This window comes from Eleutherodactylus coqui, chromosome 1 (assembly GCF_035609145.1).
Source record: "Eleutherodactylus coqui strain aEleCoq1 chromosome 1, aEleCoq1.hap1, whole genome shotgun sequence".
NCBI classification, from domain to species: domain Eukaryota; kingdom Metazoa; phylum Chordata; class Amphibia; order Anura; family Eleutherodactylidae; genus Eleutherodactylus; species Eleutherodactylus coqui.
Window position 1 is genome coordinate 529,755,755 of NC_089837.1, and position 21,291 is coordinate 529,777,045.

The 21,291-nt window shown below is 60.7% G+C and overlaps 1 protein-coding gene across 3 annotated transcripts in view; it reads right to left on the bottom strand.

The window, feature by feature from the left end:
* The window catches only part of ARAP1 (ArfGAP with RhoGAP domain, ankyrin repeat and PH domain 1), a 168,963-nt gene that overhangs the window by 139,641 nt on the left and 8,031 nt on the right, over window positions 1-21,291 (bottom strand). The window contains exon 1 of one of the 3 annotated variants that reach the window (XM_066588386.1): window positions 19,634-19,988. The exons of 1 other annotated variant lie outside the window; for it this stretch is intronic. The gene's annotated coding sequence lies outside the window, so the exon portion shown is untranslated. Of the gene's footprint in view, window positions 1-19,633; window positions 19,989-21,291 lie in introns of those variants that run through there. One more of the 3 variants, XM_066588388.1, reaches the window with a different exon arrangement.

Genomic DNA, 21,291 nt, shown 5'->3' on the forward strand with positions numbered 1-21,291 from the left:
CACGCTACAACAAACAGCGCAAGGGGTCGCCACACGCTACACCAAACAGCGCAAGAGGTCGCCACACGTTTCACCAAACAGTGCAAAGAGTCACCTCACACTACACCAAACAGCGCAAGGGGCCGCCGCACGCTACACCAAACAGCGCAAGGGGTCGTCGCACGCTACAGCAGACAGCGCAAGGGTCCACCGCACGCTACAGCAAACAGCGCAAGGGACCGCCGCAAGCTACAGCAAACAGCGCAAGGGACCGCCGCAAGCTACAGCAAACAGCGCAAGGGGCCGCCGTACTCTACAGCAAACAGCGCAAGGGGCCGCCGCACGCTACAGTAAACAGTGCAAGGGGCCGCCGCACGCTACAGCAAACAGCGCAAGGGGCCACCGCATGCTACAGCAAACAGCGCAAGGGGCCACCGCACGCTACAGCAAACAGCGCAAGGGGCCACCGCACGCTACAGCAAACAGCACAAGGGGACACCGCACGCTACAGCAAACAGCGCAAGGGACCACCGCACGCTACAGCAAACAGCGCAACGGGCCACCGCACGCTATAGCAAACAGCACAAGGGGCCACCGTACGCTACAGCAAACAGCGCAAGGGGCCAACGCACGTTACAGCAAACAGCGCAAGGGGCCACCGCACTCTACAGCAAACACCGCAAGGGGCCGCCGCATGCTACAGCAAACAGCGCAAGGGGCCAACGCACGTTACAGCAAACAGCGCAAGGGGCCACCGCACTCTACAGCAAACACCGCAAGGGGCCGCCGCATGCTACAGCAAACAGCGCAAGGGGCCGCCGCACGCTACAGCAAACAGCGCAAGGGGCCGCCGCATGCTACAGAAAACAGCGCAAGGGGCCGCCGCACGCTACAGCAAACAGCGCAACAGGCCGCCGCACCCTACAGCAAACAGCGCAACGGGCCGCCGCATGCTACAGCAAACAGTGCAACGGGCCGCCGCACGCTATAGCAAACAGCGCAAGGGGCCACCGCACGCTACAGCAAACAGCGCAAAGGGTTGCCGCACACTACACCAAAGAGCGCAAGGGGTCGCCACACGCTACACCAAACAGCGCAAGCAGTTGCCGCACGCTACAACAAACAATGCAAGGGCTCGCCACACGCTACAACAAACTGCGCAAGGGGCCACCGCACGCTACAGCAAACAGCGCAAGGGGCCACCGCACGCTACAGCAAACAGCGCAAGGGGACACCGCACGCTACAGCAAAAAGCGCAAGGGGCCAACGCACGTTACAGCAAACAGCGCAAGGGGCCACCGCACGCTACAGCAAACAGCGCAAGGGGCCGCCGCACGTTACAGCAAACAGCGCAAGGGGCCGCCGCATGCTACAGAAAACAGCGCAAGGAGCCGCCGCACGCTACAGCAAATAGCGCAACAGGCCGCCGCACCCTACAGCAAACAGCGCAACAGGCCGCCGCACGCTACAACAAACAATGCAAGGGCTCGCCGCACGCTACAACAAACTGCGCAAGGGCTTGCCGCACATTTCACCAACCAGGGCAAGGGGTCGGCGCACGCTACAACAAACAGCGCAAGGGGTCGCCACACGCTACACCAAACAGCGTAAGAGGTCGCCACACGTTTCACCAAACAGTGCAAAGAGTCACCTCACACTACACCAAACAGCGCAAGGGGCCGCCGCACGCTACACCAAACAGCGCAAGGGGTCGTCGCACGCTACAGCAGACAGCGCAAGGGTCCACCGCACGCTACAGCAAACAGCGCAAGGGACCGCCGCAAGCTACAGCAAACAGCGCAAGGGACCGCCGCAAGCTACAGCAAACAGCGCAAGGGGCCGCCGTACGCTACAGCAAACAGCGCAAGGGGCCGCCGCACGCTACAGTAAACAGTGCAAGGGGCCGCCGCACGCTACAGCAAACAGCGCAAGGGGCCACCGCACGCTACAGCAAACAGCGCAAGGGGCCACCGCACGCTACAGCAAACAGCGCAAGGGGCCACCGCACGCTACAGCAAACAGCGCAAGGGGACACCGCACGCTACAGCAAACAGCGCAAGGGACCACCGCACGCTACAGCAAACAGCGCAACGGGCCACCGCACGCTATAGCAAACAGCACAAGGGGCCACCGTACGCTACAGAAAACAGCGCAAGGGGCCACCGCACGCTACAGCAAACAGCGCAAGGAGCCACCGCACGCTACAGCAAACAGCGCAAGGGGCCACCACACGCTACAGCAAACAGCGCAAGGGGCCACCGCACGCTACAGCAAACAGCGCAAGGGGACACCGCACGCTACAGCAAACAGCTCAAGGGGCCACCGCACGCTACAGCAAACAGCGCAAGGGGCCACCGCACGCTACAGCAAACAGCACAAGGGGACACCGCACGCTACAGCAAACAGCGCAAGGGGCCAACGCACGTTACAGCAAACAGCGCAAGGGGCCACCGCACGCTACAGCAAACACCGCAAGGGGCCGCCGCACGCTACAGCAAACAGCGCAAGGGGCCGCCGCATGCTACAGAAAACAGCGCAAGGGGCCGCCGCACACTACAGCAAATAGCACAACAGGCCGCCGCACCCTACAGCAAACAGCGCAACGGGCCGCCGCATGCTACAGCAAACAGTGCAACGGGCCTCCGCACGCTATAGCAAACAGCGCAAGGGGCCACCGCACGCTACAGCAAACAGCGCAAAGGGTTGCCGCACACTACACCAAAGAGCGCAAGGGGTCGCCACACGCTACATCGAACAGCGCATGCAGTCGCCGCACGCTGCACCAAAAAGCGCAAGCATTTGCCGCAAGCTACACCAAACAGCGCAAGCAGTTGCCGCACGCTACAACAAACAATGCAAGGGCTCGCCGCACGCTACAACAAACTGCGCAAGGGGTTGCCGCACATTTCACTAACCAGCGCAAGGGGTCGGCGCACGCTACAACAAACAGCGCAAGGGGTCGCCACACGCTACACCAAACAGCGCAAGAGGTCGCCACACGTTTCACCAAACAGTGCAAAGAGTCACCTCACAATACACCAAACAGTGCAAGGGGCCGCCGCACGCTACACCAAACAGCGCAAGCATTTGCCACACACTACACCAAACAGCGCAAGGGGTCGTCGCACGCTACAGCAGACAGCGCAAGGGGCCACCGCACGCTACAGCAAACAGCGCAAGGGGCCGCCGCAAGCTGCAGCTAACAGCGCAAGGGGCCACCGCACGCTACAGCAAACAGCGCAAGGGGCCACCGCACGCTACAGCAAACAGCGCAAGGGGCCACCGCACGCTACAGCAAACAGCGCAAGGGACCGCCGCACGCTACAGCAAACAGCGCAAGGGGCCGCCGTACGCTACAGCAAACAGCGCAAGGGGCCGCTGCACGCTACAGCAAACAGCGCAAGGGGCCGCCGCACGCTACACCAAACAGCGCAAGGGGACGCACACTAAACCAAACATCACAAGGAGTCGTCAAACGCTACACCAAACAGCGCAAGGGGCCGCCGCACGCTAAACCAAACAGCGCAAGGGGCCGCACACTAAACCAAACAGCGCAAGGGGCCACCGCACGCTACAGCAGACAGCGCAAGGGGCCACCGCACGCTACAGCAGACAGCGCAAGGGGCCACCGCACGCTACAGCAGACAGCGCAAGAGGCCGCCGCACGCTACAGCAGACAGCGCAAGGGGCCACCGCACGCTACAGCAGACAGCGCAAGGGGCCGCCGCAAGCTACAGCAAACAGCGCAAGGGGCCGCCGCAAGCTACAGCAAACAGCGCAAGGGGCAACCGTACGCTACAGCAAACAGCGCAAGGGGCCGCCGCGCGCTACAGCAAACAGCGCAAAGGGCCGCCGCGCGCTACAGCAAACAGCGCAAGGGGCCGCCGCGCGCTACAGCAAACAGCGCAAGGGGCCGACGCACGCTACAGCAAACAGCGCAAGGGGCCGCCGCACGCTACAGCAAACAGCGCAAGGGGCCGACGCACGCTACAGCAAACAGCGCAAGGGGCCGCCGCACGCTACAGCAAACAGCGCAAGGGGCCGCCGCACGCTACAGCAAACAGCGCAAGGGGCCACCGCACGCTACAGCAAACAGCGCAAGGGGCCGCCGCACGCTAAAGCAAACAGCGCAAGGGGCCGCCGCACGCTACAGCAAACAGCGCAAGGGGCCGCCGCACGCTACAGCATACAGCGCAAGGGGCCGCCGCACGCTACAGCAAACAGCGCAAGGGGCCGCCGCACGCTACAGCAAACAGCGCAAGGGGCCGCCGCACGCTACAGCAAACAGCGCAAGGGGCCGCCGCACGCTACAGTAAACAGCGCAAGGGGCCGCCGAACGCTACAGCAAACAGCGCAAGGGGACACCGCACGCTACAGCAAACAGCGCAAGGGGCCGCCGCACGCTACAGCAAACAGCGCAAGGGCCAGCCGCACGCTACAGCAAACAGCGCACGGGGCCGCCGCACGCTACAGCAAACAGCGCAAGGGGCCGCAGCACGCTACAGCAAACAGCGCAAGGGGGCGCCGCACGCTACAGCAAACAGCGCAAGGGGGCGCCGCACGCTACATCGAACAGCGCAAGCATTCGACGCACGCTGCACCAAAAAACGCAAGCATTTGCCGCACGCCACACCAAACAGCGCAAGCAGTTGCCGCATGCTACAACAAACAATGCAAGGGCTCGACGCACGCTACAACAAACTGCACAAACGGTCACCGAACATTTCACCAACCAGCGCAAGGGGCCGCCGCACGCTACACCAAACAGCGCAAGCATTTGCCACACGCTACACCAAACAGCGCAAGGGGTCGTCGCACGTTTCACCAAACAGCGCACGGGGTCGCCGCACCTTTCACCAAACAGCGCAAGGGGCCGCCGCACGCTACAGCAAACAGCGCAAGGGGCCGCCGCACGCTACAGGAAACAGCGCAAGGGGCCGCCGCACGCTACAGGAAATAGCGCAAGGGGCCGCCGCACGCTACAGGAAACAGCGCAAGGGGCCGCCGCACGCTACAGGAAACAGCGCAAGGGGCGCTGTACGCTACAGGAAACAGCGCAAGGGGCCGCTGCACGCTACAGCAAACAGTGCAAGCATTTGCCGCACGCAACACCAAACAGCGCAAGGGGTCGCCACACCCTACACCAAACAGCGAAAGGAGTCGTTGCACGCTACACCAAACAGCGCAATTGGTCGGCGCACGCTACACCAAACAGCGCAAGGGGTCGCCGCACGCTACATCGAACAGCAAAAGGGGCCGCCGCACGCTACACCGAACAGCGCAAGCATTTGCCGCACACTACACCAAACAGCGCAATTATTTGCCGCGCACTACGCCAAACAGCGCAAGGGGTCGCCACACGCTATACCAAACAGCGCAAGCAGTCGCCGCACGCTATACCAAACAGCGCAAGCAGTTGACGCACGCTACACCCAACAGCGCAAGCAGTTGACGCACGCTACACCCAACAGCGCAAGCAGTTGACGCACGCTGCACCAAACAGAGCAAGCAGTTGACGCACGCTGCACCAAACAGCGCAAGCAGTCGACGCACGCTACACCAAACAGCGCAAGCAGTCACCACACGCTACACGAAACAGCGCAAGGGTCCGCTGCACGCTACAGCCAATAGCGCAAGGGGCCGCCGCACGCTACAGCAAACAGCGCAAGGAGCCGCCGCACGCTACAGCAAACAGCGCAAGGGGCCACCACACGCTATAGCAAACAGCGCAAGGAGCCGACGCACGCTACAGCAAACAGCGCAAGGGGCCACCGCACGCTATAGCAAACAGCGCAAGGGGCCACCGCACGCTACAGCAAACAGCGCAAGGGGCCACCGCACGCTACAGCAAACAGCGCAAGGGGCCACCGCACGCTACAGCAAACAGCGCAAAGGGTTGCCGCACACTACACCAAAGAGCGCAAGGGGTCGCCAGACGCTACATCGAACAGCGCATGCAGTCGCCGCACGCTGCACCAAAAAGCGCAAGCATTTGCCGCACGCTACACCAAACAGCGCAAGCAGTTGCCGCACGCTACAACAAACAATGCAAGGGCTCGCCGCACGCTACACCAAACAGCGCAAGCAGTTGCCGCACGCTACAACAAACAATGCAAGGGCTCGCCGCACGCTACAACAAACTGCGCAAGGGGTCGCCGCACATTTCACCAACCAGCGCAAGGGGTCGGCGCACGCTACAACAAACAGCGCAAGGGGTCGCCACACGCTACACCAAACAGCGCAAGGGGTCGCCACACGTTTCACCAAACAGCGCAAAGAGTCACCTCACACTACACCAAACAGCTCAAGGGGTTGCCGCACGCTACACCAAACAGCGCAAGGGGCCGCCGAACGCTACACCAAACAGCGCAAGCATTTGCCACACGCTACACCAAACAGCGCAAGGGGTCGTCGCACGTTTCACCAAACAGCGCACGGGGTCGCCGCACCTTTCACCAAACAGCGCGAGGGGCCGCCGCACGCTACAGCAAACAGCGCAAGAGGCCGCGCACGCTACAGCAAACAGCGCAAGGGGCCGCCGCACGCTACAGGAAACAGCGCAAGGGTCCGCTGCACGCTACAGGAAACAGCGCAAGGGTCCGCTGCACGCTACAGCAAACAGTGCAAGCATTTGCCGCACGCAAGACCAAACAGAGCAAGGGGTCGCCACACCCTACACCAAACAGCGAAAGGAGTCGTTGCACGCTACACCAAACAGCGCAAGGGGTCGCCGCACGCTACACCAAACAGCGCAAGGGGTCGCCGCACGCTACACCAAACAGCGCAAGGGGTCGCCGCACGCTATACCAAACAGCGCAAGCAGTCGCCGCACGCTATACCAAACAGCGCAAGCAGTTGACGCACGCTACACCCAACAGCGCAAGCAGTTGACGCACGCTACACCCAACAGCGCAAGCAGTTGACGCACGCTGCACCAAACAGCGCAAGCAGTCACCACACGCTACACGAAACAGCGCAAGGGTCCGCTGCACGCTACAGCCAATAGCGCAAGGGGCCGCCGCACGCTACAGCAAACAGCGCAAGGAGCCGCCGCACGCTACAGCAAACAGCGCAAGGGGCCACCGCACGCTATAGCAAACAGCGCAAGGGGCCACCGCACGCTACAGCAAACAGCGCAAAGGGTTGCCGCACACTACACCAAAGAGCGCAAGGGGTCGCCACACGCTACATCGAACAGCGCATGCAGTCGCCGCACGCTGCACCAAAAAGCGCAAGCATTTGCCGCAAGCTACACCAAACAGCGCAAGCAGTTGCCGCACGCTACAACAAACAATGCAAGGGCTCGCCGCACGCTACAACAAACTGCGCAAGGGGTTGCCGCACATTTCACTAACCAGCGCAAGGGGTCGGCGCACGCTACAACAAACAGCGCAAGGGGTCGCCACACGCTACACCAAACAGCGCAAGAGGTCGCCACACGTTTCACCAAACAGTGCAAAGAGTCACCTCACAATACACCAAACAGTGCAAGGGGCCGCCGCACGCTACACCAAACAGCGCAAGCATTTGCCACACACTACACCAAACAGCGCAAGGGGTCGTCGCACGCTACAGCAGACAGCGCAAGGGGCCACCGCACGCTACAGCAAACAGCGCAAGGGGCCGCCGCAAGCTGCAGCTAACAGCGCAAGGGGCCACCGCACGCTACAGCAAACAGCGCAAGGGGCCACCGCACGCTAAAGCAAACAGCGCAAGGGGCCACCGCACGCTACAGCAAACAGCGCAAGGGACCGCCGCACGCTACAGCAAACAGCGCAAGGGGCCGCCGTACGCTACAGCAAACAGCGCAAGGGGCCGCTGCACGCTACAGCAAACAGCGCAAGGGGCCGCCGCACGCTACACCAAACAGCGCAAGGGGACGCACACTAAACCAAACATCACAAGGAGTCGTCAAACGCTACACCAAACAGCGCAAGGGGCCGCCGCACGCTAAACCAAACAGCGCAAGGGGCCGCACACTAAACCAAACAGCGCAAGGGGCCACCGCACGCTACAGCAGACAGCGCAAGGGGCCACCGCACGCTACAGCAGACAGCGCAAGGGGCCACCGCACGCTACAGCAGACAGCGCAAGAGGCCGCCGCACGCTACAGCAAACAGCGCAAGGGGCCAACGCACGCTACAGCAAACAGCGCAAGGGGCCGCCGCAAGCTACAGCAAACAGCGCAAGGGGCCGCCGCAAGCTACAGCAAACAGCGCAAGGGGCAACCGTACGCTACAGCAAAAAGCGCAAGGGGCCGCCGCGCGCTACAGCAAACAGCGCAAAGGGCCGCCGCGCGCTACAGCAAACAGCGCAAGGGGCCGCCGCGCGCTACAGCAAACAGCGCAAGGGGCCGACGCACGCTACAGCAAACAGCGCAAGGGGCCGCCGCACGCTACAGCAAACAGCGCAAGGGGCCGACGCACGCTACAGCAAACAGCGCAAGGGGCCGCCGCACGCTACAGCAAACAGCGCAAGGGGCCGCCGCACGCTACAGCAAACAGCGCAAGGGGCCACCGCACGCTACAGCAAACAGCGCAAGGGGCCGCCGCACGCTAAAGCAAACAGCGCAAGGGGCCGCCGCACGCTACAGCAAACAGCGCAAGGGGCCGCCGCACGCTACAGCATACAGCGCAAGGGGCCGCCGCACGCTACAGCAAACAGCGCAAGGGGCCGCCGCACGCTACAGCAAACAGCGCAAGGGGCCGCCGCACGCTACAGCAAACAGCGCAAGGGGCCGCCGCACGCTACAGTAAACAGCGCAAGGGGCCGCCGAACGCTACAGCAAACAGCGCAAGGGGACACCGCACGCTACAGCAAACAGCGCAAGGGGCCGCCGCACGCTACAGCAAACAGCGCAAGGGCCCGCCGCACGCTACAGCAAACAGCGCACGGGGCCGCCGCACGCTACAGCAAACAGCGCAAGGGGCCGCAGCACGCTACAGCAAACAGCGCAAGGGGGCGCCGCACGCTACAGCAAACAGCGCAAGGGGGCGCCGCACGCTACATCGAACAGCGCAAGCATTCGACGCACGCTGCACCAAAAAACGCAAGCATTTGCCGCACACCACACCAAACAGCGCAAGCAGTTGCCGCATGCTACAACAAACAATGCAAGGGCTCGACGCACGCTACAACAAACTGCACAAACGGTCACCGAACATTTCACCAACCAGCGCAAGGGGCCGCCGCACGCTACACCAAACAGCGCAAGCATTTGCCACACGCTACACCAAACAGCGCAAGGGGTCGTCGCACGTTTCACCAAACAGCGCACGGGGTCGCCGCACCTTTCACCAAACAGCGCAAGGGGCCGCCGCACGCTACAGCAAACAGCGCAAGGGGCCGCCGCACGCTACAGGAAACAGCGCAAGGGGCCGCCGCACGCTACAGGAAATAGCGCAAGGGGCCGCCGCACGCTACAGGAAACAGCGCAAGGGGCCGCCGCACGCTACAGGAAACAGCGCAAGGGGCGCTGTACGCTACAGGAAACAGCGCAAGGGGCCGCTGCACGCTACAGCAAACAGTGCAAGCATTTGCCGCACGCAACACCAAACAGAGCAAGGGGTCGCCACACCCTACACCAAACAGCGAAAGGAGTCGTTGCACGCTACACCAAACAGCGCAATTGGTCGGCGCACGCTACACCAAACAGCGCAAGGGGTCGCCGCACGCTACATCGAACAGCAAAAGGGGCCGCCGCACGCTACACCGAACAGCGCAAGCATTTGCCGCACACTACACCAAACAGCGCAATTATTTGCCGCGCACTACGCCAAACAGCGCAAGGGGTCGCCACACGCTATACCAAACAGCGCAAGCAGTCGCCGCACGCTATACCAAACAGCGCAAGCAGTTGACGCACGCTACACCCAACAGCGCAAGCAGTTGACGCACGCTACACCCAACAGCGCAAGCAGTTGACGCACGCTACACCCAACAGCGCAAGCAGTTGACGCACGCTGCACCAAACAGAGCAAGCAGTTGACGCACGCTGCACCAAACAGCGCAAGCAGTCGACGCACGCTACACCAAACAGCGCAAGCAGTCACCACACGCTACACGAAACAGCGCAAGGGGCCGCTGCACGCTACAGCCAATAGCGCAAGGGGCCGCCGCACGCTACAGCAAACAGCGCAAGGAGCCGCCGCACGCTACAGCAAACAGCGCAAGGGGCCACCGCACGCTATAGCAAACAGCGCAAGGAGCCGACGCACGCTACAGCAAACAGCGCAAGGGGCCACCGCACGCTATAGCAAACAGCGCAAGGGGCCACCGCACGCTACAGCAAACAGCGCAAGGGGCCACCGCACGCTACAGCAAACAGCGCAAGGGGCCACCGCACACTACAGCAAACAGCGCAAAGGGTTGCCGCACACTACACCAAAGAGCGCAAGGGGTCGCCAGACGCTACATCGAACAGCGCATGCAGTCGCCGCACGCTGCACCAAAAAGCGCAAGCATTTGCCGCAAGCTACACCAAACAGCGCAAGCAGTTGCCGCACGCTACAACAAACAATGCAAGGGCTCGCCGCACGCTACAACAAACTGCGCAAGGGGTCGCCGCACATTTCACCAACCAGCGCAAGGGGTCGGCGCACGCTACAACAAACAGCGCAAGGGGTCGCCACACGCTACACCAAACAGCGCAAGGGGTCGCCACACGTTTCACCAAACAGCGCAAAGAGTCACCTCACACTACACCAAACAGCTCAAGGGGTTGCCGCACGCTACACCAAACAGCGCAAGGGGCCGCCGAACGCTACACCAAACAGCGCAAGCATTTGCCACACGCTACACCAAACAGCGCAAGGGGTCGTCGCACGTTTCACCAAACAGCGCACGGGGTCGCCGCACCTTTCACCAAACAGCGCGAGGGGCCGCCGCACGCTACAGCAAACAGCGCAAGAGGCCGCGCACGCTACAGCAAACAGCGCAAGGGGCCGCCGCACGCTACAGGAAACAGCGCAAGGGTCCGCTGCACGCTACAGGAAACAGCGCAAGGGTCCGCTGCACGCTACAGCAAACAGTGCAAGCATTTGCCGCACGCAAGACCAAACAGAGCAAGGGGTCGCCACACCCTACACCAAACAGCGAAAGGAGTCGTTGCACGCTACACCAAACAGCGCAAGGGGTCGCCGCACGCTACACCAAACAGCGCAAGGGGTCGCCGCACGCTACACCAAACAGCGCAAGGGGTCGCCGCACGCTATACCAAACAGCGCAAGCAGTCGCCGCACGCTATACCAAACAGCGCAAGCAGTTGACGCACGCTACACCCAACAGCGCAAGCAGTTGACGCACGCTACACCCAACAGCGCAAGCAGTTGACGCACGCTACACCCAACAGCGCAAGCAGTTGACGCACGCTACACCCAACAGCGCAAGCAGTTGACGCACGCTGCACCAAACAGCACAAGCAGTCACCACACGCTACACGAAACAGCGCAAGGGTCCGCTGCACGCTACAGCCAATAGCGCAAGGGGCCGCCGCACGCTACAGCAAACAGCGCAAGGAGCCGCCGCACGCTACAGCAAACAGCGCAAGGGGCCACCGCACGCTATAGCAAACAGCGCAAGGGGCCACCGCACGCTACAGCAAACAGCGCAAAGGGTTGCCGCACACTACACCAAAGAGCGCAAGGGGTCGCCACACGCTACATCGAACAGCGCATGCAGTCGCCGCACGCTGCACCAAAAAGCGCAAGCATTTGCCGCAAGCTACACCAAACAGCGCAAGCAGTTGCCGCACGCTACAACAAACAATGCAAGGGCTCGCCGCACGCTACAACAAACTGCGCAAGGGGTTGCCGCACATTTCACTAACCAGCGCAAGGGGTCGGCGCACGCTACAACAAACAGCGCAAGGGGTCGCCACACGCTACACCAAACAGCGCAAGAGGTCGCCACACGTTTCACCAAACAGTGCAAAGAGTCACCTCACAATACACCAAACAGTGCAAGGGGCCGCCGCACGCTACACCAAACAGCGCAAGCATTTGCCACACACTACACCAAACAGCGCAAGGGGTCGTCGCACGCTACAGCAGACAGCGCAAGGGGCCACCGCACGCTACAGCAAACAGCGCAAGGGGCCGCCGCAAGCTGCAGCTAACAGCGCAAGGGGCCACCGCACGCTACAGCAAACAGCGCAAGGGGCCACCGCACGCTACAGCAAACAGCGCAAGGGGCCACCGCACGCTACAGCAAACAGCGCAAGGGACCGCCGCACGCTACAGCAAACAGCGCAAGGGGCCGCCGTACGCTACAGCAAACAGCGCAAGGGGCCGCTGCACGCTACAGCAAACAGCGCAAGGGGCCGCCGCACGCTACACCAAACAGCGCAAGGGGACGCACACTAAACCAAACATCACAAGGAGTCGTCAAACGCTACACCAAACAGCGCAAGGGGCCGCCGCACACTAAACCAAACAGCGCAAGGGGCCGCACACTAAACCAAACAGCGCAAGGGGCCACCGCACGCTACAGCAGACAGCGCAAGGGGCACCGCACGCTACAGCAGACAGCGCAAGGGGCCACCGCACGCTACAGCAGACAGCGCAAGAGGCCGCCGCACGCTACAGCAAACAGCGCAAGGGGCCAACGCACGCTACAGCAAACAGCGCAAGGGGCCGCCGCAAGCTACAGCAAACAGCGCAAGGGGCCGCCGCAAGCTACAGCAAACAGCGCAAGGGGCAACCGTACGCTACAGCAAACAGCGCAAGGGGCCGCCGCGCGCTACAGCAAACAGCGCAAAGGGCCGCCGCGCGCTACAGCAAACAGCGCAAGGGGCCGCCGCGCGCTACAGCAAACAGCGCAAGGGGCCGACGCACGCTACAGCAAACAGCGCAAGGGGCCGCCGCACGCTACAGCAAACAGCGCAAGGGGCCGACGCACGCTACAGCAAACAGCGCAAGGGGCCGCCGCACGCTACAGCAAACAGCGCAAGGGGCCGCCGCACGCTACAGCAAACAGCGCAAGGGGCCACCGCACGCTACAGCAAACAGCGCAAGGGGCCGCCGCACGCTAAAGCAAACAGCGCAAGGGGCCGCCGCACGCTACAGCAAACAGCGCAAGGGGCCGCCGCACGCTACAGCATACAGCGCAAGGGGCCGCCGCACGCTACAGCAAACAGCGCAAGGGGCCGCCGCACGCTACAGCAAACAGCGCAAGGGGCCGCCGCACGCTACAGCAAACAGCGCAAGGGGCCGCCGCACGCTACAGTAAACAGCGCAAGGGGCCGCCGAACGCTACAGCAAACAGCGCAAGGGGACACCGCACGCTACAGCAAACAGCGCAAGGGGCCGCCGCACGCTACAGCAAACAGCGCAAGGGCCCGCCGCACGCTACAGCAAACAGCGCACGGGGCCGCCGCACGCTACAGCAAACAGCGCAAGGGGCCGCAGCACGCTACAGCAAACAGCGCAAGGGGGCGCCGCACGCTACAGCAAACAGCGCAAGGGGGCGCCGCACGCTACATCGAACAGCGCAAGCATTCGACGCACGCTGCACCAAAAAACGCAAGCATTTGCCGCACGCCACACCAAACAGCGCAAGCAGTTGCCGCATGCTACAACAAACAATGCAAGGGCTCGACGCACGCTACAACAAACTGCACAAACGGTCACCGAACATTTCACCAACCAGCGCAAGGGGCCGCCGCACGCTACACCAAACAGCGCAAGCATTTGCCACACGCTACACCAAACAGCGCAAGGGGTCGTCGCACGTTTCACCAAACAGCGCACGGGGTCGCCGCACCTTTCACCAAACAGCGCAAGGGGCCGCCGCACGCTACAGCAAACAGCGCAAGGGGCCGCCGCACGCTACAGGAAACAGCGCAAGGGGCCGCCGCACGCTACAGGAAATAGCGCAAGGGGCCGCCGCACGCTACAGGAAACAGCGCAAGGGGCCGCCGCACGCTACAGGAAACAGCGCAAGGGGCGCTGTACGCTACAGGAAACAGCGCAAGGGGCCGCTGCACGCTACAGCAAACAGTGCAAGCATTTGCCGCACGCAACACCAAACAGAGCAAGGGGTCGCCACACCCTACACCAAACAGCGAAAGGAGTCGTTGCACGCTACACCAAACAGCGCAATTGGTCGGCGCACGCTACACCAAACAGCGCAAGGGGTCGCCGCACGCTACATCGAACAGCAAAAGGGGCCGCCGCACGCTACACCGAACAGCGCAAGCATTTGCCGCACACTACACCAAACAGCGCAATTATTTGCCGCGCACTACGCCAAACAGCGCAAGGGGTCGCCACACGCTATACCAAACAGCGCAAGCAGTCGCCGCACGCTATACCAAACAGCGCAAGCAGTTGACGCACGCTACACCCAACAGCGCAAGCAGTTGACGCACGCTATACCCAACAGCGCAAGCAGTTGACGCACGCTGCACCAAACAGAGCAAGCAGTTGACGCACGCTGCACCAAACAGCGCAAGCAGTCGACGCACGCTACACCAAACAGCGCAAGCAGTCACCACACGCTACACGAAACAGCGCAAGGGTCCGCTGCACGCTACAGCCAATAGCGCAAGGGGCCGCCGCACGCTACAGCAAACAGCGCAAGGAGCCGCCGCACGCTACAGCAAACAGCGCAAGGGGCCACCGCACGCTATAGCAAACAGCGCAAGGAGCCGCCGCACGCTACAGCAAACAGCGCAAGGGGCCACCGCACGCTATAGCAAACAGCGCAAGGGGCCACCGCACGCTACAGCAAACAGCGCAAGGGGCCACCGCACGCTACAGCAAACAGCGCAAGGGGCCACCGCACGCTACAGCAAACAGCGCAAAGGGTTGCCGCACACTACACCAAAGAGCGCAAGGGGTCGCCAGACGCTACATCGAACAGCGCATGCAGTCGCCGCACGCTGCACCAAAAAGCGCAAGCATTTGCCGCACGCTACACCAAACAGCGCAAGCAGTTGCCGCACGCTACAACAAACAATGCAAGGGCTCGCCGCACGCTACACCAAACAGCGCAAGCAGTTGCCGCACGCTACAACAAACAATGCAAGGGCTCGCCGCACGCTACAACAAACTGCGCAAGGGGTCGCCGCACATTTCACCAACCAGCGCAAGGGGTCGGCGCACGCTACAACAAACAGCGCAAGGGGTCGCCACACGCTACACCAAACAGCGCAAGGGGTCGCCACACGTTTCACCAAACAGCGCAAAGAGTCACCTCACACTACACCAAACAGCTCAAGGGGTTGCCGCACGCTACACCAAACAGCGCAAGCATTTGCCACACGCTACACCAAACAGCGCAAGGGGTCGTCGCACCTTTCACCAAACAGCGCACGGGGTCGCCGCACCTTTCACCAAACAGCGCGAGGGGCCGCCGCACGCTACAGCAAACAGCGCAAGAGGCCGCGCACGCTACAGCAAACAGCGCAAGGGGCCGCCGCACGCTACAGGAAACAGCGCAAGGGTCCGCTGCACGCTACAGGAAACAGCGCAAGGGTCCGCTGCACGCTACAGCAAACAGTGCAAGCATTTGCCGCACGCAAGACCAAACAGAGCAAGGGGTCGCCACACCCTACACCAAACAGCGAAAGGAGTCGTTGCACGCTACACCAAACAGCGCAAGGGGTCGCCGCACGCTACACCAAACAGCGCAAGGGGTCGCCGCACGCTACACCAAACAGCGCAAGGGGTCGCCGCACGCTATACCAAACAGCGCAAGCAGTCGCCGCACGCTATACCAAACAGCGCAAGCAGTTGACGCACGCTACACCCAACAGCGCAAGCAGTTGACGCACGCTACACCCAACAGCGCAAGCAGTTGACGCACGCTACACCCAACAGCGCAAGCAGTTGACGCACGCTACACCTAACAGCGCAAGCAGTTGACGCACGCTGCACCAAACAGCGCAAGCAGTCACCACACGCTACACGAAACAGCGCAAGGGTCCGCTGCACGCTACAGCCAATAGCGCAAGGGGCCGCCGCACGCTACAGCAAACAGCGCAAGGAGCCGCCGCACGCTACAGCAAACAGCGCAAGGGGCCACCGCACGCTATAGCAAACAGCGCAAGGAGCCGCCGCACGCTACAGCAAACAGCGCAAGGGGCCACCGCACGCTATAGCAAACAGCGCAAGGGCCACCGCACGCTGCAGCAAACAGCGCAAGGGGCCACCGCACGCTACAGCAAACAGCGCAAGGGGCCACCGCACGCTACAGCAAACAGCGCAAAGGGTTGCCGCACACTACACCAAAGAGCGCAAGGGGTCGCCACACGCTACATCGAACAGCGCATGCAGTCGCCGCACGCTGCACCAAAAAGCGCAAGCATTTGCCGCACGCTACACCAAACAGCGCAAGCAGTTGCCGCACGCTACACCAAACAGCGCAAGCAGTTGCCGCACGCTACAACAAACTGCGCAAGGTGTCGCCGCACATTTCACCAACCAGCGCAAGGGGTCGGCGCACGCTACAACAAACAGCGCAAGGGGCCACCGCACGCTACAGCAAACAGCGCAAAGGGTTGCCGCACACTACACCAAAGAGCGCAAGGGGTCGCCACACGCTACATCGAACAGCGCAAGCATTTGCCGCACGCTACAACAAACAATGCAAGGGCTCGCCGCACGCTACAACAAACAGCGCAAGGGGTCGCCACACGCTACACCAAACAGCGCAAGGGGTCGCCACACGTTTCACCAAACAGCGCAAAGAGTCACCTCACACTACACCAAACAGCTCAAGGGGTTGCCGCACGCTACACCAAACAGCGCAAGGGGCCGCCGCACGCTACACCAAACAGCGCAAGCATTTGCCACACGCTACACCAAACAGCGCAAGGGGTCGTCGCACGTTTCACCAAACAGCGCACGGGGTCGCCGCACCTTTCACCAAACAGCGCGAGGGGCCGCCGCACGCTACAGCAAACAGCGCAAGGGGCTGCCGCACGCTACAGGAAACAGCGTAAGGGGCCGCCGCACGCTACAGGAAACAGCGCAAGGGGCCGCCGCACGCTACAGGAAACAGCGCAAGGGGCCGCTGCACGCTACAGCAAACAGTGCAAGCATTTGCCGCACGCAACACCAAACAGAGCAAGGGGTCGCCACACCCTACACCAAACAGCGAAAGGAGTCGTTGCACGCTACACCAAACAGCGCAAGGAGTCGCCGCACGCTACACCAAACAGCGCAAGGGGTCGCCGCACGCTACACCAAACAGCGCAAGGGGTCGCCGCACGCTACATCGAACAGCAAAAGGGGCCACCGCACGCTACACCGAACAGCGCAAGCATTTGCCGCACACTACACCAAACAGCGCAATTATTTGCCGTGCACTACACCAAACAGCGCAAGGGGTCGCCACACGCTATACCAAAAAGCGCAAGCAGTCGCCACACGCTATACCAAACAGCGCAAGCAGTTGACGCACGCTACACCCAACAGCACAAGCAGTTGACGCACGCTACACCCAACAGCGCAAGCAGTTGACGCACGCTGCACGAAACAGAGCAAGCAGTTGACGCACGCTACACCAAACAGCGCAAGCAGTCACCACACGCTACACGAAACAGCGCAAGCAGTCACCACACGCTATACCAAACAGCGCAAGCAGTTGACGCACGCTACACCCAACAGCGCAAGCAGTTGACGCACGCTACACCCAACAGCGCAAGCAGTTGACGCACGCTGCACGAAACAGAGCAAGCAGTTGACGCACGCTACACCAAACAGCGCAAGCAGTCACCACACGCTACACGAAACAGGGCAAGGGTCCGCTGCACGCTACAGCCAATAGCGCAAGGGACCGCCGCACGCTACAGCAAACAGCGCAAGGAGCCGCCGCACGCTACAGCAAACAGCGCAAGGGGCCACCGCACGCCATAGCAAACAGCGCAAGGAGCCGCCGCACGCTACAGCAAACAGCGCAAGGGGTCGCCGCACGCTACAGCAAACAGCGCAAGGGGTCGCCGCACGCTACACCAAACAGCGCAAGGGGTCGCCGCACACTACATCGAACAGCAAAAGGGGCCGACGCACGCTACACCGAACAGCGCAAGCATTTGCCGCACACTACACCAAACAGCGCAATTATTTGCCGCGCACTACACCAAACAGCGCAAGGGGTCGCCACACGCTATACCAAAAAGCGCAAGCAGTCGCCACACGCTATACCAAACAGCGCAAGCAGTTGACGCACGCTACACCCAACAGCGCAAGCAGTTGACGCACGCTACACCCAACAGCGCAAGCAGTTGACGCACGCTACACCCAACAGCGCAAGCAGTTGACGCACGCTACACCCAACAGCGCAAGCAGTTGACGCACGCTACACCCAACAGCGCAAGCAGTTGACGCACGCTACACCCAACAGCGCAAGCAGTTGACGCACGCTGCACCAAACAGAGCAAGCAGTTGACGCACGCTGCACCAAACAGAGCAAGCAGTCACCACACGCTACACGAAACAGCGCAAGGGTCCGCTGCACGCTACAGCAAACAGCGCATTTCTCAACATTCATAAGATCTTTACTTGCTGGAAGTGAATGGGAAGAACTATTCCAGCTCTGATTGGCCGGTTTCACTGACACGATTGATAGATAGCCCCTACATCTGAGGCAGAAAACCCATCCTGACCTCTTATTTCTCACAGCTGGGGGTTTGTTACATTGTATCCAGTCCAGATAATCCTCTGTGTTATATAAACACATTAGCAGCACTGCTGATAGTTTGTTACAATGTATCAGTGTGGTATCACAGAGGAGGGTGTAGACTGGATACAATGTAACAAACTGTCAGCACTGATGTGGCAGAATGGATTTCAGACTTTAGCTGTAAACAGGAACAATTCCACTTGTCTGCAGCCCGTTCTGCTCCAGGAGTCTCCCGTGTAATAATACAGTATGACACATGTACTATGTATGATGACTGCACCCCTCAATTCACAAAGGGGGAGGAACACCCCAAAACTGTTCTCAGCACTGCAGGAAGCAACACAGCAAACAGGACGTGTGCAGAGCTGTCACCACCGTGACATTACCAGTTAAAGGGCCAGTAACCCTTACAGTGTGGAGCTTATTAAAGTACAGGAGCGGCTCATATCAGTCCCAACTTATTACAGTACAGAAGTATTATAAGAGGAGCAGCTGATATCAGTCCCATCTTATTACAGTACAGCAGCGTTATATATGAGGACCGGATGATATCAGTCCCATCTTATTACAGTACAGCAGTGTTATATAAGAGGAGCGGCTGATATCAGTCCCATCTTATTACAGTACAGGACCGTCATTAGAGTATCAGTGACATGTATGACATAGACGCCTCCGGAGAGCCTCGCCGCTGGGAGGGGGGGGGGCAGGAAGTTTTGGTTGATGTCTGGTGATCCGGTGTGCATCAGTTTCCTTCCGGTTTAGTGAAATCTCCGGAGGAGAACTGATGGTGGCGCCGATCCTACGGTTTTCTATGGGGTGGTTTCTCGTCACAACGCTGGACGCCTCCCTGCGCTAGACAGAAAAACGCAGCGTTCCGCTATTTCAGGCTGCGGGCGCCGAACCGCTACACGAAGCATCATAAGTTTCGCCCGGCAAAAAACTACTGCTATACACCAGCAGATCCACCTACACAAGTGGACTGGACTACAGGGGGGACGCCCCACCATGGCACAGACCCCCAACCTACCTCATATCACCCCAGCGGATGGCAGTGGCAGCTCCGGGCGCCCAGCTCCTCCATACACGCCCGCCTGCTCTGACAACAGCCTTTCCCTCAGAGCTGAACTTCCTCATTGCTGAAGCTGCAGATAAGGAAGCACAAACTAGATGTAGCAGAGACGACTGTGCGCGGAAGTCCAACACCGGCCCCGCATCCGCCACTTGTGGCCCCAGGTGTGAGGAGGGTCTGTCCCCACCCCTGGTGCCTAGTATGGTGCCGCCAACATGCGCCACAGCAGCAAAAACTACTCAAAAGGAGACATGCGGTCACAGAGCAGCCATGTGTGAATATATATGCAACAGCTCAGAGTGGCATGTTGTTCACCAACCCTACAGTTGGCACCGCAGACGCATCATTAATAGTCACTGCGTCCTCCCACAATTCCCTGCTCCATAGTGACTTCATCCTGAGCTTCCTGGTTCATGAATAGAATATCAGGACTGCAGTGAAGACTTACACAGCAAAGTCATAGGAGAAAAGGGGGTATATGTGCAGGGTGGGGTGCAGGTTATACCACACTATGGGCACAGTGGGCGACGACCCCGGAGGGTGCGGTAACAGCAGCTATACTGGTGGCCACCCAGTTGTCCCAGGAACCCACAGCCGGTGCCCTGCAGGAGCGTCCATAATCCTATATATAGCTATTGGCTGAATGTGACCCCTGCGGCTGCCCGGTGCCAGCTGAGGGGGAGGGGCAAGTGGCAACAGTGCCAAAACATATCAGAACTGGGAATGCCCTTGAGGAAGGTGGCACCGGAGCCGGCACAGATCACACTGCCAGGACACCAGCTTACAGTCTTATACTCCAGTCACAACCAGAGCTGCAGTATACTTCCACTTTCCTCGTAGCGCTCTACTATAGGGCCGAACCCCACAAGTCCGTATGGAGCGCTCTGCTGCGGCGCATTGTGCGAGATGTAGTGACCACATCAGACTCAGTACCTGCAGTACCCTGCAGGGCCCAGCAGAAGGCACCATTGCGAAAATTTCTGTTAATGGATCATGTGGCATCTGCAGGAGTGCAGACATAGACATCAAGGGGCCCCAAACCCCAGTGGGCTCCAGGGGGTACAGAGAAGCTTACTAGGGGTGTCCATAACACCATGGAGGGGCCCCGATGCCCACACACCGACAAATGGGCCACTGCACAACAGGCTGAGAACGCCCGACTGTGGGGCCCTCAAATATCACTTCCCATGATGATGTGCCCAACAGCGACCCCCACAGCGGTCCCCTCGCCCCCAACCAGCAACACAATTAGGGGCGATTTAAGTGGTCGTCATCCTGGGGTTTGGCTATAACACCTTCCAAACGCCGACCGTCAGAGTAACACTATCAGTCCTCAGTGACTGCTCTGTACTATACACTTCTAAGTGTCTGGCCTTGTCTGCAGAGCTGACGCTCTAATATCACCCCGCAGTGACTGCCCTGTAATGTATACCCCTCAATGTCCGGCCTTGTCTGCAGAGCGGACGCTCTAATATCACCCCTCAGTGACTGCTCTGTACTATATACCTCTCAGTGTCTAGCCTTGTCAGCAAAGCTGACGCTCTAATATCACCCCTCAGTGACTGCTCTGTACTATATACCTCTCAGTGTCCGGCCTTGTCTGCAGAGCTGACGCT